Source organism: Pseudophryne corroboree, chromosome 6, assembly GCF_028390025.1.
Source record: "Pseudophryne corroboree isolate aPseCor3 chromosome 6, aPseCor3.hap2, whole genome shotgun sequence".
Classification (NCBI taxonomy): domain Eukaryota; kingdom Metazoa; phylum Chordata; class Amphibia; order Anura; family Myobatrachidae; genus Pseudophryne; species Pseudophryne corroboree.
Genome location: NC_086449.1, coordinates 471,050,251 through 471,069,274, shown reverse-complemented (window position 1 = coordinate 471,069,274; position 19,024 = coordinate 471,050,251). Strand labels below are relative to the sequence as shown.

The 19,024-nt window shown below is 41.2% G+C and overlaps 2 pseudogenes; one reads left to right on the top strand and one right to left on the bottom strand.

The window, feature by feature from the left end:
* Positions 1-14,122: 14,122 nt before the first annotated feature.
* LOC134937305 (5S ribosomal RNA) lies at positions 14,123-14,241 on the bottom strand (annotated as a pseudogene).
* A 1,949-nt stretch (positions 14,242-16,190) lies between these two features.
* LOC134937304 (5S ribosomal RNA) lies at positions 16,191-16,309 on the top strand (annotated as a pseudogene).
* The last annotated feature ends 2,715 nt before the right edge of the window (positions 16,310-19,024 follow it).

Here is a 19,024-nt window from a genome sequence, read left to right as displayed (position 1 = left end):
GCTCCTCGTAGCATCCATTTGTAATCCACGTACTTGAATAAAATAAAAAAACGGAGAGCCGAGCCACGCACTGAAAAGGGACCCATGTTTGCACATGGGCCCCCTTTCCCCGAATGCCAGAAACCCACTCTGACTGATGTCTAAGTGGGTTTCTTCAGCCAATCAGGGAGCGCCACGTTGTAGCACCCTCCTGATCGGCTGTGTGCTCCTGTAGTGTCTGACAGGCGGCACACGGCAGTGTTACAATGTAGCGCCTATGCGCTCCATTGTAACCAATGGTGGGAACTTTCTGCTCAGCGGTTGACCGAAAGTGACCTCACCGCTGACCACAAAGTTACCACCATTGGTTACAATGGAGCGCATAGGCGCTACATTGTAACACTGCCGTGTGCCGCCTGTCAGACAGTACAGGAGCACACAGCCGATCAGGAGGGTGCTACAACGTGGCGCTCCCTGATTGGCTGAAGAAACCCACTTAGACATCAGTCAGAGTGGGTTTCTGGCATACGGGGAAAGGGGGCCCATGTGCAAACATGGGTCCCCTTTCAGTGCGTGGCTCGGCTCTCCGTTTTTTTATTTTATTCAAGTACGTGGATTACAAATGGATGCTACGAGGAGCCTGGGACCCTGGATCTGGTGAGTAGAATTTATTCAACAGGTACCCCATGGATTCTACTGGAGAAGAGGACAGACCCTCGTGTGAACATAAGGTAAGTATGTATGTATGTTTGTTTGGATGCATGTAATAAAACTTTACTTTCAAGGTGTGTGTGTATTGTCTTTTTTTGGGTATTTTTTTAGTAGTAGTACTACAGGTACCAGCGGGCCTGTTTTTCCGCCGCATGCTGGTACTTGTGGTTCTCCAAGTACCAGCATGCGGGGGAGGCTTGCTGGGCCTTGTAGTACTGCTACTAAAAACAATATCTTTTCATTTTCACAAAAGGCTATCAGCCCCCCATCCGCAGCCAATTGGATGGGGGGGATAGCCTCGGGCTTCACCCCTGGCCCTTGGGTGGCTGGGGGGTGGACCCCTTGATTGAAGGGGTCCCCACTCCCCCAGGGTACCCCGGCCAGGGGTGACTAGTTAGATTTTTGATGCCACGGCCGCAGGGCACTATATAAAAGTGACCCCCGGCTGTGGCATTATCTGTCCAGCTAGTGGAGCCCGGTGCTGGTTTTAAAAATACGGGGGACCCCTACTCTTTTTGTCCCCCGTATTTTTGGAACCAGGACCAGGCGCAGAGCCCGATGCTGGTTGCTTAAATATGGGGGAACCCCTGTCATTTTTTCCCCCATATTTCTGCAACCAGGGTCGGCTCAAAGAGCCCGAGGCTGGTTATGCTTAGGAGGGGGGACCCCACGCATTTTTTTTCTCAGTTTTACAGTGTTTATTTATAATTAAAAAAAAATGAACCCCAGCACGGATCACACAGATCCGGCCGAGATTCATTGTGATAAAGTCGGCAGTGTTTTGCTAATCACTGCCGTAAAAAGCGGGGAAAAAACACGAATGACATCGACATCGGAACAAATGAAAAATCCGAATTCGACAGCTTAGTAATTTAGGCGTAATAAATTCAAAAAGTTGCAGTTTTACACTTTCGATGTCATTCGTGATTGAACTTTGACCTTTTTCCGAAAATTACGAATGTTAGTAAATATACCCCTTAGATTGTGAAGTTCGAAGCGGTTCGGATCTCTGAGATTTGAACCCGCTCATCTCTAATTAGAATAATGGATAATCACATGGTCTATTTTTGTATTAACAGAGAGGATGAGCTATGGTACAGTAGCAAAGGGATGAATATCCCAAACCATAAAGCACAGATCATGTTGTTAATTTGCTTAATTGGTTGACAAAGAAATTCTGCAATAGGGATTACAAAGGTACACTGACAGGATCCATCCTGTCTGGATACGTAGGAATCTGAATTTGTCTGTGGGTACAGGAATTGGAACCATTGGGATGTAGATGAGGCTTGAGTAAGTAGCTGAGCACTTAAGTAGTGATACTTGCTGAAGCAGACTCTGGGGTAATGCTGGAATACTAAACACCAGGACGATGCTGGTGGAACTGAAGTCCAGACGGGACTGGTGGCAATTGGACTGTTCACCAGGCAGGGCTGGCAGTACTTGGACTGTACACCAACCAGGACTGGTGGCCCTTGGACTGTACACTGGGCAGGAAGCAGTGGAACTGGAAACTGTGCCAGAACCAATCGAACAGGACACTGGGCTGGTGCTGGTGGAACTGGACGCTGGGCTATAATCAGTAGATGAAAGTTGGACACTGGGCTAGAACCAGTGGTACTGAATGCTGGGCTGAGAACAGTGGCTCTGTGACTGTACAACAGGCTGTTACCAGTGGTTCTGGATGCTTTGCTAGAAACATTGGTTTTATAACTGGACTCTGGGCTTGTATCGTTGGTTCAGGATGCTGTGCTAGGAACAGCGGTACTGTGACTGGACACTGGGCTGTAACTGGTGGCTGTGTCTGCTGGGCTAGGATCATAAATACTGAGAGCCAGGTGAGAACCTATAATGCAGTAGAGCCTCAGGATACTTGGAAACTGTGACTGTAAAAGTAGTGCTTGTACAGAGGAAAAAGGCTGTGAAAATGCACACAGAATAATAAATACAGTACTTACTGCAGGATAATGCTGGATATATCAGAAGAGCAAGGTGCTAACAGCACAGAACTGAGATGATGATGTTCTTTAGAATGAACATTCAGTAGCATACTGGAACTTGAACAAGAAGCAGATAGAAATCTTGCATGCAGGACAACCAGAGGTTAAGTGAATGCCAGGAATCAGAAACACTGAAGGAGAATAAATGGTGCACTAATCTAGGGGCATGAAACAACTGGCTAAAAAGGAATAAACTCTGTAATACTTGAAAAATAGCAGGCAAAATACTCTGGAGAGATTACATGAGGCTCACATGTGAATGTGTAATCAGGAGAGAGTAACAGCAGAACTAGATGCAGGCTCATGAACAAGGCTGTAGATTTCAGGAACAGATTCCAGATTTGAGGTGCAGCTGGAGCCTAACAGGTAAAATATGTAGCTTGGAAATAATGAAACTTAGCTGATCAGATACACAGGGAACACAGGATAAATTATTGTCTTAGAAAATTTACAGGACGAAAGCCCGGCAATACAGAGGTACTGAAGTGAAATAGGAACTGTAGACTTTCTGCTAACAGGAGCCAGGAATAACAATGTGACTTGGTGTTCTGGCCATAGCTTGTGAACAGGAAAATGTTTACATAGAAGCTGCAGGTCAACAGATTGGCTGCCAGAGTCAACTGAGGAAAGGAACAATCTAACTGGAGGAAATGCGATCAGTTGACAAGATCCAACATGGCGATGTCCATGCATCAGCTCCACAACACAAGAACAACAAGAAAACCTGACCTAAAGAACAGGTATGTGAAGAATAACTTATTAAATGAAATGAAAGTTGAATGTCAGATTCTTGACATAAGGGGGGTCATTCCGACCCGTGCGCACGCAGCAGTTTGTCGCTGCAGAGCAAACGGGTCCGGAATGCGCATGCGCGCCAGCCGCACTGCACGTGCGCAACGTTGCCCGGCGACATGGGTCGCCGTGTGACGTCCAGGAGTACGAAGAAAGTGGTCGCACAGCCGACCGCAAAAAGATTGACAGAAAGAAGGCATACCTGGGCGTCACCAGACCATTGGAGACTGTTTTCAGGGAGTGGAGAAGGAAACGCAGGCATTTCCAGCACAACCGAGGGCGGATGTCTGACGTCAAAGCCGGCCCCAGCATCGCAGAGATCGTCGCACAGGGTAAGTATGTCCAGGGCTAGTCTTCTTTTACTTGAAATTTTTTTAGTTTAGCAGGGCTGCACAAGCGATCGCAGCCCTGCTAAGCTAAAATACACTCCCCCATAGGCGTGGACTAGTTGATTGCAGCAGCAAAACGTTGCTGGCTGCGATCAACTCGGAATGACAAATCAGCACAATCTCTACATAAAATGGCAAGTGATATATCTCAGGCTGCCCATAGGGTTAACAGTATTTTTATTTAAAAAAAATAAAAGTTACATTAAATAAATATCTAAATAAAATATCTCTATTTTATAAAACTAATGTGTGCTGTTTAATTGCAAGTATTTGGACTAAAAGTATAATAAAATAAAGAGAAATGTTGTCCATTTGTATGCCACAAATTGAGCAATATTTCTGCCACAAATTGGAACAATTCAATGGTTTTTAGTGTTTATTACCAAATCACTCAATACAGAAATGATTTCTATACACAGTGTGAGCAATACAACTATTTATAATATAAACAGAATTTAGAAACTGTCAAGTGAAATTAAAATTAAAAATCATTACAGAAAAATGGTGAATATGTCTACAAAAAAATACACATTTAAAAAATTAAAACATTTTTTAAAACAGTCTATTAACTACTAAATTAGCAACAAACAAATCTAGAAATTATCAACTTTTCAGCTCATTCTCTAAGTGATCTTTATTGATACCTGCAGCCAAAATGCTGACATTAAGCACAGTAAGTAAATCAATACTGTCCAGGGTCATTACATGCAGATAATAATTGTTCTACTGTTAGTATAATACCTATAATATATTGATTGCAATGCAACAGTATCTAGACATTAAGAATTGAAATGCATCCATGCATGTTATAGATTACAATCCAATTTGTCTAAGTGATTCAAGTTGAGTAGACTTTTCTAAAATGTTATATGGCATGCATACTAATAGTTTGTGAATGTATTTTTTATAGCGACCTTTATAAACTTTTTTCTTTTTTTTCTTGTGACATTTTTGTAACCATGTGCTACGAGAAAACTGTTTTTGTTACTGTAATTAAGATATTTATGTATTATCTTCTAGCTTTGTGTATTATCTTTTATTATATTGAGAGTTTAATTATTTTTGCTATGGAGTGTATGATACAGGTATAATTATACATTCTTTCATATGAAACCATTGTGCCAATAAACACTGCCTTCACACAGCTACCAATTGTGTAGCTGTAATGGCTGAACATGGACCCCTAGCTTAATGGGGCCCACATCACACACCCTGCGCCCAATGAAATTATTTACCTTGTGGTTGTCAGCACTATTTTCATGCTGCTGTAATTAGATATATGGCTCCAGCACCACATTTCTGAAGAAATCACCAGGAAAATGCCAACTGCACAATTTTCCTGGAGAGCTTGCACATTTGCAGTAGACTCTGGTGCAATAGACTCCTTATACAGATCTATGGCCCTCATTCAGGTACGATTGCAAATATTTGCATGTGCAGAGGCCCCCAAAGGTGTGGTCTCTTGTATCTGTGCCGCTGCATGCATGCTGTGAAAAAGTGCTTGCTAATATAACATTTTTTATTATTATTATTATTATTTATTACTATTATTATTATTATTATTATTATTATCCTTTATTTATATGGCACCACAAGGGATCCAATTACAGAGTACATAAACAAATAATCAAAACTGGAAAATAGTGACTTACAGTTGAAGACAATACAGGACAAGTACAAGGTAAATAAACATAGCTACAGCAGCAGATGACACTGACATAAGTATCAGGGTGGCAGAAAACCGCGGGATTTGATGCCGTCAAAGTTGGTTTAAGTAAGAGTTGGAAAAGCACATGAGGGGTTGAGGGCCCTGCTTGTGAGTACTTACATTCTAAAGGGGAGGGGCAGACAGACAGGGGTGACATGCGATCACATAGGATCGCATTGTGCAAAATGTTGCCTCATTATGGCGTACTGTGCCATGGGCGTGACAAGCTATTTACATGCCATGATGCATACATCTGTATAGTATATATACAGTAGTTTATATAGTTTTAGAAGAAGTTATATGTTTCCCCTATTATATAGCATTTATTATATAAACTTCATAGGGTACTACCAGTGATAATTATTTCATAGTTGAAACCCAACGGTGCCTGATTCAGAGGTGGACACAGTGCCAATAGCAGGCGTAATGGACATATTTTTTGCTACTGCAAATGTGTCTAAGATGGACCCCATTGGATGCATCCCAATTGTGACCACACAGAATCACAGTTGCAATTAATTTCAGATGTATGCACAGAGTCCTGTATAAAAACTGTAGTGGGCATTCCTAGGCAGTGACAGGGTGGTGTCTTAGCACAAGCTGGGAGTCTGTTTTATGGGAGTGTCATGTGAATGTCACAGGCATATCAGTGAAAGTGGTTGTGTACACAAACTCAACTACTCACACTGGAAACAATACTTGGACAGAGAAATTACATCTGCCATGTGGTTGGTGTACTGTAAATCTAAGATGCACCAATCAGTATTTTATCACCTATGGATGCAGAAAGTGGCATCTCAGTCTGCACAGATGTACACAAAGGTTAGTACTGGCATTAGCATAAAACCGCAGATAGGCGACCGCCAGTAGATGCAGCTGCAGTCACTTCAGTGTCCTCTTCTGAATGAGGGAGGCCCATTATCTTATAGTAGCGCACACAAAAAACCCACAATATAATTAATTCCTTATAACTTAAATATTGAAAAACACAGTTGTTGGGTTTTGCTTGGCAAGGGAAATAATTGAAACTATGGAACAGTTGTGATGTGAAAGAAAAATAAAATAGTGAATCAAAATAATTTAAATTGGAGATTTTCATTGACCAATAAATTATATCCTTTACATTTTTTAAATCTAAGCAATCCCTTGATCATCTGTGAGATGTAATTTTATTAATTGAGATAAAGCAGAGACTCAGTAAGTTGGATATACTGTTCTTACAATGACCTCTTCATATTTTCAGCTAAAATTACTATATTGTATAGCCTTAAGGGGGAAAAAAATCATACCAGAAATTTAATTGCATTTAAATACATGGTTCTAAACATTACGCTGATGCATTGCTTTTGTTTCTAAGTAAAAAAATAAAAATGAATCTGTACATGGATATATGTTATATACAATAAGTTTAAATCCAGTAGATATTCAGGAATGCATTAGAATGTTCATCATTTAGAAAATTAGATATTTTCTTCTACTGATGTGTAAGAAAAAGCAAGTAGCTACTGTATAGTACAGCAATTTTGAAAAGTAATTTTTAGTGATTGCATCAGATTCATAATACACAGATACATGACTTGCCATTAGTAATATACTTACATGACAAGTATATACACAAATAATGTCTCAAGTAAGAAAAAGATTGCAGAGCATTTTCTATGAATCAATAGACAACTGTCTGACTAGCCGACATATTACACATAATTGTGTATTTTACTTTTTACAATGGTAAAGTCAGATATATAAATGGCAGCTGTAAATATACTTGCAAGTTATAAAGTTGACTAGTAGATCCATACAAACTACACTTAATGTCTGTATGATGTACTGTATTGTTCCTTGTCTGGGAACTAGAGGAAATAGAATTTACTGATTGTGTAGAATGTAGAAATCATACTTATAATGACTGATAGAATATTGATGGTACTTCAATGGAAAGTACATTAAAAAAGAATGGTAGTAGCACAGGTTTTTTGTTTACTTTTTGTTTTCGTAGGTGAACCCGAGTAGTGAGTTTTAATATGTGTCCTAGGTTAGGATAAATTCCAAGGGGATGCAGTCAGGATCCCAGCAATTGGGGTCCTGACAAAATGCCAACAGTGGCATCCTGGTGGTCAAAATCCAACAAATCCCAATGGTCAGAATCCCAAGGGATCTGGATAGTAAGTACTGCTAGGGTTAGGATTAGGGTTAGGCACTGGGGGACGGTCAGGGTTAGGCTGTGGGGAGGGAGGAATGGGATGGTTAGGGTTAGGCTGTGGGGGGAGGTGGTGGTTAGAGTTAGGATGTGAGAGGTGATGGTTAGGGTTAGGCTGCGGGAGGGTTAGGTTAGGGATAAAAAGATTACCAGGAGCCGTTAGGATTCTGACCAGGATGACGCTGTTAGCATTCTGGCTGTCGGGATCCTTACTGCCGGGATTCTGATACCATCCCATTCCATGAACTAAGTAATGACTTGAATTTTGCATACAAGCTATATAGATTATACAGTATGTTATATATATATATATATATACTGTATATAAAAATCATACAAATTCAGCACTCACCTAATATTAACACTTCAAACTGTAATTCATCTGAATTCAGGGAATGTTAGTTCCAAAATATTGTTAAGCTGACCAGCCACTTCACGGCCATTCCCATTTGGTCAGTCCCTACACTGACTTTCAAAGATCTGAGCATTGCTCTCAGTCTCAGGCATCTTTTGGATTTTATATACACAGTATGCTTCTCTCATGGGTTTAGGCCATGTCTCACTCTTTTAAAGAGACAGGAACCACACCCAAGCATATCAGTTAATATCAGTTAATAAACACCTGGGGAATTTCTTAACATTCTTAACATTTAATATACATATGGACAATATATATATATATATATATATATATATATATATATATATATGTTATATGTAATATATGTCATATGATATTACCTAGTAATATAATATCTTTATTGGATTACTTTAATATTTGTGCATTTAATGTATGAAAATGTGTTTAATCATGTACTAGAACTAGAGATGTGCACCGGAAATTTTTTGGGTTTTGTGTTTTGGTTTTGGATTCAGTTCTGCAGTGTGTTTTGGATTCGGGTGTTTTTTTTTTTCAAAAACCCCTCAAAAACAGCTTAATTAATAGAATTTGGGGGTCATTTTGATCCTATAGTATTATTAACCTCAATAACCATAATTTACATTCATTTCCAGTCTATTCTGAACACCTCACACCTCACAATATTATTTTTAGTCCTAAAATTTGCACCAAGGTCGCTGGATGACTAAGCTAAGCGACCCAAGTGGGCGGCACAAACACCTGGCCCATCTTGGAGTGGCACTGCAGTGTCAGACAGGATAGCACTTAAAAAAATAGTCCCCAAACAGCACATGATGCAAAGAAAAGAGAAAAAGAGGTGCACTGTGGTCGCTGGATGGATAAGCTAAGCGACACAAGTGGGCGGCACAAACACCTGGCCCATCTAGGAGTGGCACTGCAGTGTCACACAGGATGGCACTTAAAACAATTGGCCCCAAACATCACATGATGCAAAGATAAATACATAAAAAAAGAGGTGCAAGTTGGAATTGTCCTTGGGTCCTCCCACCCTTATGTTGTATAAACAGGACATGCACACTTTAACAAACCCATCATTTCAGCCACAGGGTCTGCCACACAACTGTGGCTGAAATGACTGGTTGGTTTGGGCCCCCACCAAAAAAAGAAGCAATCAATCTCTCCTTGCTCAAACTGGCTCTACAGAGGCAAGATGTCAACCTCATCATCATCCTCCGATTCCTCACCCCTTTCACTGTGTACATCCACCTCCTCACAGAGTATTAATTCGTCCCCACTGGAATCTACCATCTCAGGCCCCTGTGTACTTTCTGGAGGCAATTGCTGGTGAATGTCTCCACAGAGGAATTGATTGTAATTCATTTTGATGAACATCATCATCTCTACATTTTGTGGAAGTAACCTTGTACGCCGATCGCTGACAAGGTGACTGGCTGCACTAAACACTCTTTCGGAGTACACACTGAGGAGGGGCAACTTAGGTAAAATAAAGCCAGTTTTTGCAAGGGCCTCCAAATTGCCTCTTTTTCCTGCCAGTATACATATGGACTGTCTGACATGCCTACTTGGATGCTGTTACTCATATAATCTCCACTATTCTTTCAATGGTGACAGAATCATATGCAGTGACAGTAGACGACATGTCAGTAATCAGTCTGGACCAGATGTCAGCACTCGCTCCAGACTGCCCTGCATCACCGCCAGTGGGTGGGCTCGGAATTCTTAGCCTTTTCCTCGCAGCCCCAGTTGCGGGAGAATGTGAAGGAGGAGCTGTTGACGGGTCACGTTCCGCTTGAGTTGACAAGTGTCTCACCAGCAGGTCTTTGAACCTTTGCAGCCTTGTGTCTGCCGGAAAGAGAGATACAACGTAGGCTTTAAATCTAGGATCGAGCATGGTGGCAAAAATGTAGTGCTCTGATTTCAACAGATTGACCACCCGTGAATCCTGGTTAAGCGAATGAAGGACTCCATCCACAAGTCCCACATGCCTAGCGGAATTGCTCCCTTTTAGCTCCTCCTTCAATCTCTCCAGTGGCTTCTGCAAAAGCCTGATGAGGGGAATGACCTGACTCAGGCTGGCAGTGTCTGAACTGACTTCACGTGCGGCAAGTTCAAAGGGTTGCAGAACCTTGCACAATGTTGAAATCATTCTCCACTGCGCTTGAGTCAGGTGCAATCCCCCTCCTTTGCCTATATCGTAGGCAGATGTATAGGCTTGAATGGCCTTTTGTTGCTCCTCCATCCTCTGAAGCATATAGAGGGTTGAATTCCACCTCGTTACCACCTCTTGCTTCAGATGATGGCGGGGCAAGTTCAGGAGTGTTTGCTGGCGCTCCAGTCTTCGGCACGCGGTGGCTGAATGCCGAAAGTGGCCTGCAATTCTTCGGGCCACCGACAGCATCTCTTGCACGCCCCTGTCATTTAAAAAAAAATTCTGTACCACCAAATTCAATGTATGTGCAAAACATGGGACGTGCTGGAATTTGCCCACATGTAATGCACGCACAATATTGGTGGCGTTGTCCGATGTCATAAATCTCCAGGAGAGTCCAATTGGGGTAAGCCATTCTGCGATGATGTTCCTCAGTTTCGGTAAGAGGTTGTCAGCTGTGTGCCTCTTATGGAAAGAGGTGATACAAAGCATAGCCTGCCTAGGAACGAGTTGGCGTTTGTGAGATGCTGTTACTGGTGCCGCCGCTGCTGTTCTTGCTGCAGGAGGCAATACATATACCCAGTGGGCTGTCACAGTCATATAGTCCTTAGTCTGCCCTGCTCCATTTGTCCACATGTCCGTGGTTAAGTGGACATTGGGTACAACTGCATTTTTTAGAACACTGGTGAGTCTTTTTCTGACTTCTCTGTACATTCTCAGTATCGCCTGCCTAGAGAAGTGGAACCTAGATGGTATTTGGTACTGGGGACACACTACCTCGAGAAATTCTCTAAGTTCCTGTGAACTAACGCCGGATACCGGATGCATGTCTAACACCAACACAGCTGCCAAGGCCTGGGTTATCCGCTTTGCAACAGGATGACTGCTGCTGTGATATTTCATCTTCCTCGCAAAGGACTGTTGGATAGTCAATTGCTTACTGGAAGTAGTACAAGTGGTCTTCCGACTTCCCCTCTGGGATGATGATCGACTCCCAGCAGCAACAACAGCAGCGCCAGCAGCAGTAGGCGTTACACTCAAGGATCCATCGGAGGAATCCCAGTCAGGAGAGGACTCGTTAGACTTGCCAGTGACATGGCCTGCAGGACTATTGGCGTTCCTGTCTAAGGAGGAGGAAATTGACATGAGGGAGTTGGTGGTGTGGTTTGCGGGAGCTTGGGTACAAGAGGAAGGGATTTAGTTGTCAGTGAACTGCTTCCACTGTCACCCAAAGTTTTTGAACTTGTCAATGACTTCTAATGAATGCACTCCAGGTGACATATAAGGGAGGATGTTCCTAGATGGTTAACATCCTTACCCCTACTTATTACAGCTGGAGAAAGGCAACATACGGTTTGACACCTGTTGTCCGCATTTCTGTTAAAATAATTCCACACCGAAGAGGTGATTTTTTTTTAAATTTGACCAGGCATGTCAATAGCCATATTCATCCCACGGGCAACAGGTGTCTCCCCGGGTGCCTGACTTAAACAAACCACCTCACCATCAGAATCCTCCTTGTCAATTTCCTCCTCAGCGCCAGCAACACCCATATCCTCATCCTGGTGTACTTCAACAGTGACATCTTCAATTTGACTATCAGGAACTGGACTGTGGGTGCTCCCTCCAGCACTTCCAGGGGGTGTGCAATTGGTGGAAGGAGCCACCTCTTCCCGTCCAGTGTTGGGAAGGTCAGGCATCGCAACCGACTCAATTGGACTCTCCTTGGAGATTTGTGATTTAGAAGAATGCACAGTTCTTTGCTGTGCTTTTGCCATCTTAATTCTTCAGTTTTCGAGCGGGAGGATGAGTGCTTCCATCCTCATGTGAAGCTGAACCACTAGCCATGAACATAGGCCAGGGCCTCAGCCGTTCCTTGCCACTCCGTGTCGTAAATGGCATATTGGCAAGTTTACACTTCTCCTCAGACGCTTTTAAATTAGATTTTTGGGTCATTTTACTGAATTTTGTTTTTTGGATTTTACATGCTCTCTACTATGACATTGGGCATCGGCCTTGGCAGACGACGTTGATGGCATTGAATCGTCTCTGCCATGACTAGTGGCAGCAGCTTCAGCACTAGGTAGAAGTGGATCTTGATCTTTCCCTATTTCACCCTCCACATTTTTGTTCTCCATTTTTTAATGTGTGAAATTATATGCCAGTAATATTATTATATAAATAGCAATGGCCTACTGTACTGTACAACTATATACTGTTGGTCACCAAAATGCTGCACTGTACTACTATATATACTGCTCACAAAAATGCAGCACAGATATGGAATGCATACTTGCAGTGACACAGAGCTGCAAGATACAACAATGGCCTACTGTACTGTACAACTATATACTGTTGGTCACCAAAATGCTGCACTGTACTACTATATATACTGCTCACAAAAATGCAGGACCGATATGGAATGGATACTTGCAGTGACACAGAGCTGCAAGATACAGCAATGGCTTACTGTACTGTACAACTATATACTGTTGGTCACCAAAATGCAGCACACTGAGCACAGATATTTGCAGCACACCGAGCACAGATATGGAGCTTTTCAGGCAGAGAACGTAGATATTTGCAGCACACTGAGCACAGATATTTGCAGCACACTGAGCACAGAAATTTGCAGCACACTGAGCACAGATATAGAACTTTTCAGGGAGAGAACGTAGCCACATCCTCTCCGTTCAATCTCCAATGCATGAGTGAAAATGGCGGCGACGCGCGGCTCTTTATATAGAATACGAATCTCGCGAGAATCCGACAGCAGGATGATGACGTTCGGCCACGTTCGGGTTAACCGAGCAAGGCGGGAAGATCCGAGGCTGCCTCGGAACTGTGTAAAATAGGTGAAGTCCAGGGGGGTTCGGATCTCGGAGAGCCGAACCCGCTCATCTCTAACTAGAACATTAACATTTTAAGCATAACTTAATAAATAATGTAACACATAATTAGAACACAAAATCTAACAATCTGTCCCAGAAGGTGAGGGCTCTGCATTAATCCTATGATTGTCAAGGAAAACAGAAATTAACACACAGTGGTGCTAAGGCATACAGTAGTTGACTGCAGTGCAACTACAACAGAACAAAAAAAGGAGCGACCCGGCACTGGTCATATAGATAATACACATTTAATCAAGAAATACCAAAAGTGGACAATTATATTTGTAAATCCTAAATTCCGTGTCCAGCTTGGTGGTGCGCCCAGAGCCAGAAAGGACATATGTAAGGAAGGGGAGAAGGAAGAAGGCTCTTGTGTGGGCGCACTCTTATCTAATTGTAATCACTTCTCGTGATTATCCAATTAATTATACAAAGTACTGATAAAACATAATTTTATTAAGGTATTCATTAAGATCAATGTAATTGCCCATTATCAAGAATATACATGATCCAAGGTGAATTTTTTACACACATAGGATTAGATTAGGAAAATGTAATAAAATGTTCTGGTCCTGCCTCAGAAAATGAGATAAGAAAGGATGTAGACACTGCAAAGTCATACGTCCATTTCAACCCGACCAGTACAGGCAATCTGTATTAATGAGACCTAGTTGGTCAATTTGAGTAATAAGTCTGTCAACAATCAAAATAAATTATTGTCATTGACAGGACAATACCAGATTTATGCTGTTAGTTGCTCAACTGCACAAGGTAAGCTCAGGCTGTATATATACTAGGAGAACTATGGTTGGTTCTTCAACCTAGGATGTGCACCTTCCCAAAGGAAAAGTAGGTGAAAATTAAGGAAGAAGTGGTGATACTGCTGTTGAAGTCACATACCACACATCATATGATATGATTGATGCTCTACAACACTGGGTATTCCCTGTGAGTCTCCTCTTCAGGTACTGACCCAGCCCAACACTGTTTCGCTTCCAAGATCGGACGAGATCGGGCATTAGCAGTGTGGTTTGATAGTAGGGAAGGTGGGTCAGACTCCAATGAGAGTGCACCTAAATAAGAGGAGGGTGATTGTTTTTGTCACAAGAGTAAAGTGTGGATCTGCTTTTCATGTTAGGCAGGAGACATCAAATCCCACATTGGTGGTATTGTGTCCCTGGATCATAAATGAGAGTCCACGGAAGGAAAAGTAATGAAGGAAAGAACACAATTAATTCTTTGATTGCTATGTTGCATGCAATAGTAAAACAGCCATATATTGATTCTAATTGGACCGTTCAAAGCTCGGGAGGTGCACACAGAATGATTCTACTGTAAAGTAGCAGCTGGACTTTAAATTCATATAATGTGCAGAATTGCTCTAAATGATGCTAGTATAGATTATGTATATGGTTAAATATTTCTGCATGCAAGAAGAATACACATGTACAGAGATTCGAAGTACATGGAGATTACTGTAATCATATAAAAATGACAATGTTATAGATTGTTAATACTAGTACATGAAGTTGAAGCTTAGTGAAAAAATACACCAAGGAATATTTCTGCATGCAAGCACAATACACTTGTACTGAGATTAGAAGCACAAAGAAATCACTGTAGTCATATAAAATGACGATAGTATGGATTACTAATACTGGTACATGAAATTGAATCTTAGTAAAAATGCACTAAGAAATAACTATAGTCACATGAAAAATGACAAAAACTGTAAATTACTACTGCTGGTGTATGCAGCTGGGTCTTTAGTGAAAAAATGCACTATTATGGGCTGTGGCTAGAATCAAAGAGACAGCTGTAGCCACATAATGGAGTACCTGACCTGAATATTTTCAGGGATAAGGTGCAGTTTTCTGATGCAGCGGCTGAGGCCAGTAAGCTGGATTGGACAATCTTGCACTGAGGCTAGGACCAGGGATCCAGTATAACCGGATAGAAGGGACCCAAAGTATTGGATTGGAAAACGCGTTTCACCCCATAGGGCTTGTTCACTTCCTGGAAGTGAACAAGCCCTATGGGGTGAAACGCGTTTTCCAATCCAATACTTTGGGTCCCTTCTATCCGGTTATACTGGATCCCTGGTCCTAGCCTCAGTGCAAGATTGTCCAATCCAGCTTACTGGCCTCAGCCGCTGCATCAGAAAACTGCACCTTATCCCTGAAAATATTCAGGTCAGGTACTCCATTATGTGGCTACAGCTGTCTCTCTGATTCTAGCCACAGCCCATAATAGTGCATTTTTTCACTAAAGACCCAGCTGCATACACCAGCAGTAGTAATTTACAGTTTTTGTCATTTTTCATGTGACTATAGTTATTTCTTAGTGCATTTTTACTAAGATTCAATTTCATGTACCAGTATTAGTAATCCATACTATCGTCATTTTATATGACTACAGTGATTTCTTTGTGCTTCTAATCTCAGTACAAGTGTATTGTGCTTGCATGCAGAAATATTCCTTGGTGTATTTTTTCACTAAGCTTCAACTTCATGTACCAGTATTAACAATCTATAACATTGTCATTTTTATATGATTACAGTGATCTCCATGTACTTCGAATCTCTGTACATGTGTATTCTTCTTGCATGCAGAAATATTTAACCATATACATAATCTATACTAGCATCATTTAGAGCAATTCTGCACATTATATGAATTTAAAGTCCAGCTGCTACTTTACAGTAGAATCATTCTGTGTGCACCTCCCGAGCTTTGAACGGTCCAATTAGAATCAATATATGGCTGTTTTACTATTGCATGCAACATAGCAATCAAAGAATTAATTGTGTTCTTTCCTTCATTACTTTTCCTTCCGTGGACTCTCATTTATGATCCAGGGACACAATACCACCAATGTGGGATTTGATGTCTCCTGCCTAACATGAAAAGCAGATCCACACTTTACTCTTGTGACAAAAACAATCACCCTCCTCTTATTTAGGTGCACTCTCATTGGAGTCTGACCCACCTTCCCTACTATCAAACCACACTGCTAATGCCCGATCTCGTCCGATCTTGGAAGCGAAACAGTGTTGGGCTGGGTCAGTACCTGAAGAGGAGACTCACAGGGAATACCCAGTGTTGTAGAGCATCAATCATATCATTTGATGTGTGGTATGTGACTTCAACAGCAGTATCACCACTTCTTCCTTAATTTTCACCTACTTTTCCTTTGGGAAGGTGCACATCCTAGGTTGAAGAACCAACCATAGTTCTCCTAGTATATATACAGCCTGAGCTTACCTTGTGCAGTTGAGCAACTAACAGCATAAATCTGGTATTGTCCTGTCAATGACAATAATTTATTTTGATTGTTGACAGACTTATTACTCAAATTGACCAACTAAGTCTCATTAATACAGATTGCCTGTACTGGTCGGGTTGAAATGGACGTATGACTTTGCAGTGTCTACATCCTTTCTTATCTCATTTTCTGAGGCAGGACCAGAACATTTTATTAAATTTTCCTAATCTAATCCTATGTGTGTAAAAAATTCACCTTGGATCATGTATATTCTTGATAATGGGCAATTACATTGATCTTAATGAATACCTTAATAAAATTATGTTTTATCAGTACTTTGTATAATTAATTGGATAATCACGAGAAGTGATTACAATTAGATAAGAGTGCGCCCACACAAGAGCCTTCTTCCTTCTCCCCTTCCTTACACATGCAGTGCAACTACACCAGAAATTGGAAGCATAAAAGTTATTAACTAAAAGAGTGATAATTACATGCAAAAGCAAAGCAGCTACTCACACAAGATGCACTCACGTCAGCAGCAGCATATGCAATGAAAGACAATTAATAACATCAGCAGTTACAGTAACTGATATGGAATGGAGGGCAGACTAAAACATGGAGAGGTAAGGGGACAGAGGCACATGAGGAAAGTGATCCCCACTTGGACAGAGGTACAGTGGTAGTTGGGGTAGAGGCCAAAGTGGGAGTAGTGGGATTCAATGTACCATGTGGGAAGTGGACTGGGGGCAGAGACCCACGTGGGTAGCAGAGGAGGAAGTGTAAGAGGGATATAAGAGTGTAAGGGGCCCATGTGGGAGTGGAGGGGGGAATGGGCAGAGGCAAATGTGGGTGTGAAGAGTCACTCATGAGTAGGTTAGGCAAAGGCACACATTTCAGAGGAGTGGGACACAGGCACACATACTATTAAACTGTTGATAAAGTTAGAAAGGGAAAAAGACAAACACAGGGGTAGGGGAGGAACAGAGAACTGCAGGCTATGGTACAATTATTCATTGCTGACTTCTGACTTGACAGTGTAGTCAGGTGCACGAGAGGCCCAATCAGAACGGAAACAAAGGAGAAGGAGAGGGGGAATGTATTGGTGAGGGTGGAACATAGAGAAGGTTAGGAATTGTGCACCTGCCTCTCAGGCATTTCCTGCACTTGATCCATAGAGCCCCTCAAGGTGCTTGGTGAATGTGCCTCTCCATACTATGTTTTCTCAAGCAACAATTATCTTTACTGAAACTGCTCCTCATTCATGGACTGTTTATGAATGAGAAGCAGTTTGCTGCCGGAATCATCATCAGATAACTACATCAACCAGGGCCACTCACATCTGCGCCCTCTGTTCTGCACTGATGGCTGCACTGGTTTCTCATTTTTAAACTACTGCAGAGCATTTTAAAGAATAGGTAGTTATGATTTTGTTAATGTTTTGTTTTATATCTCTCCAAATTGTCATCATCTTTAAGTCTCTTTTTTTTCACTCTCCTGTTCTCTCTCTCTCTCTCTCTCTCTCTTTCTTTCTTTCCCTCTCTCTCTAATTCCCATCTTCTATCTCTGTCCCTCTATTTTTTCTTTAGTTTTGTCTCATTTTCTTTCCTTTTCTCTCTTGCATCTTCTCCCCCTCTTTTTTTCTATATTTTTCTCTTCTCTAACTATATTTCTAGACTTTAACCTCTCTCTTTGCTTCACTCTCTCTTTTTATCTTATTCCCTCCTTATCCATCTCTTTATCTCTCTCTCTCTCTCTCTCTCTCTCTCTCTCTCTCTCTCTCTCATGTCTATTGTCTCTCTCATCTTTTGTTTGTCTCTTCATTGTCCTCTTCTTTTTCTTTTTGCTACTCCTCTCTTTCTCTCTCCTTTTTTCTATGAAACACTTTTGAAAATATAGCTAATTTCCAACAAAAGCGGAGACTATACTTTCATGTGGAACATATTGGCATTCACAAAAAGTGTTATAAATTGTTGATTGAATAAAATTTTTGCTGTGTGCTGGACATGTTATAATTGTTTCTAGACTAAAACCTGCAATGGTGTTGACATAAGTTAATTAATTTGTTATCAGAATAGCTATGAGATTAATGTATTGAGATTCTATCATGGTAATGTAATGAAAACTCATTGTTTTGAAAACCTTAAATCTGACGTTAATACTGTGTGGTGTGATTTGGAAGTGTTCTGGACCACACTTTGGCATAATATTGATTTATGTATTAAAATGGGCCAAAAACATTTGCCTCCAATTCTAAATCTGTTTTAATTATGTAAATCTGGTTTTGACAACATTATGAACCAGCCAGCTTTTGAATTTAAGCCTATTAAAAAATATATGTACAATTTATTTTCATTATAATGAAGCAAGTGTATAAATAGTAACTTGATAATAAAATGTAATTTAGTTTAAACGGAAACAATTACATATAAAAGAAATATAATAATGCACAATGACAAAATATTGCTGTCCAAATACCTTAAAATCAGTAAATATTACTTAAAGAGACAAAACATAAATATAAGTTGGTAGAATTGGGACATTTACTGGGACACTTATGA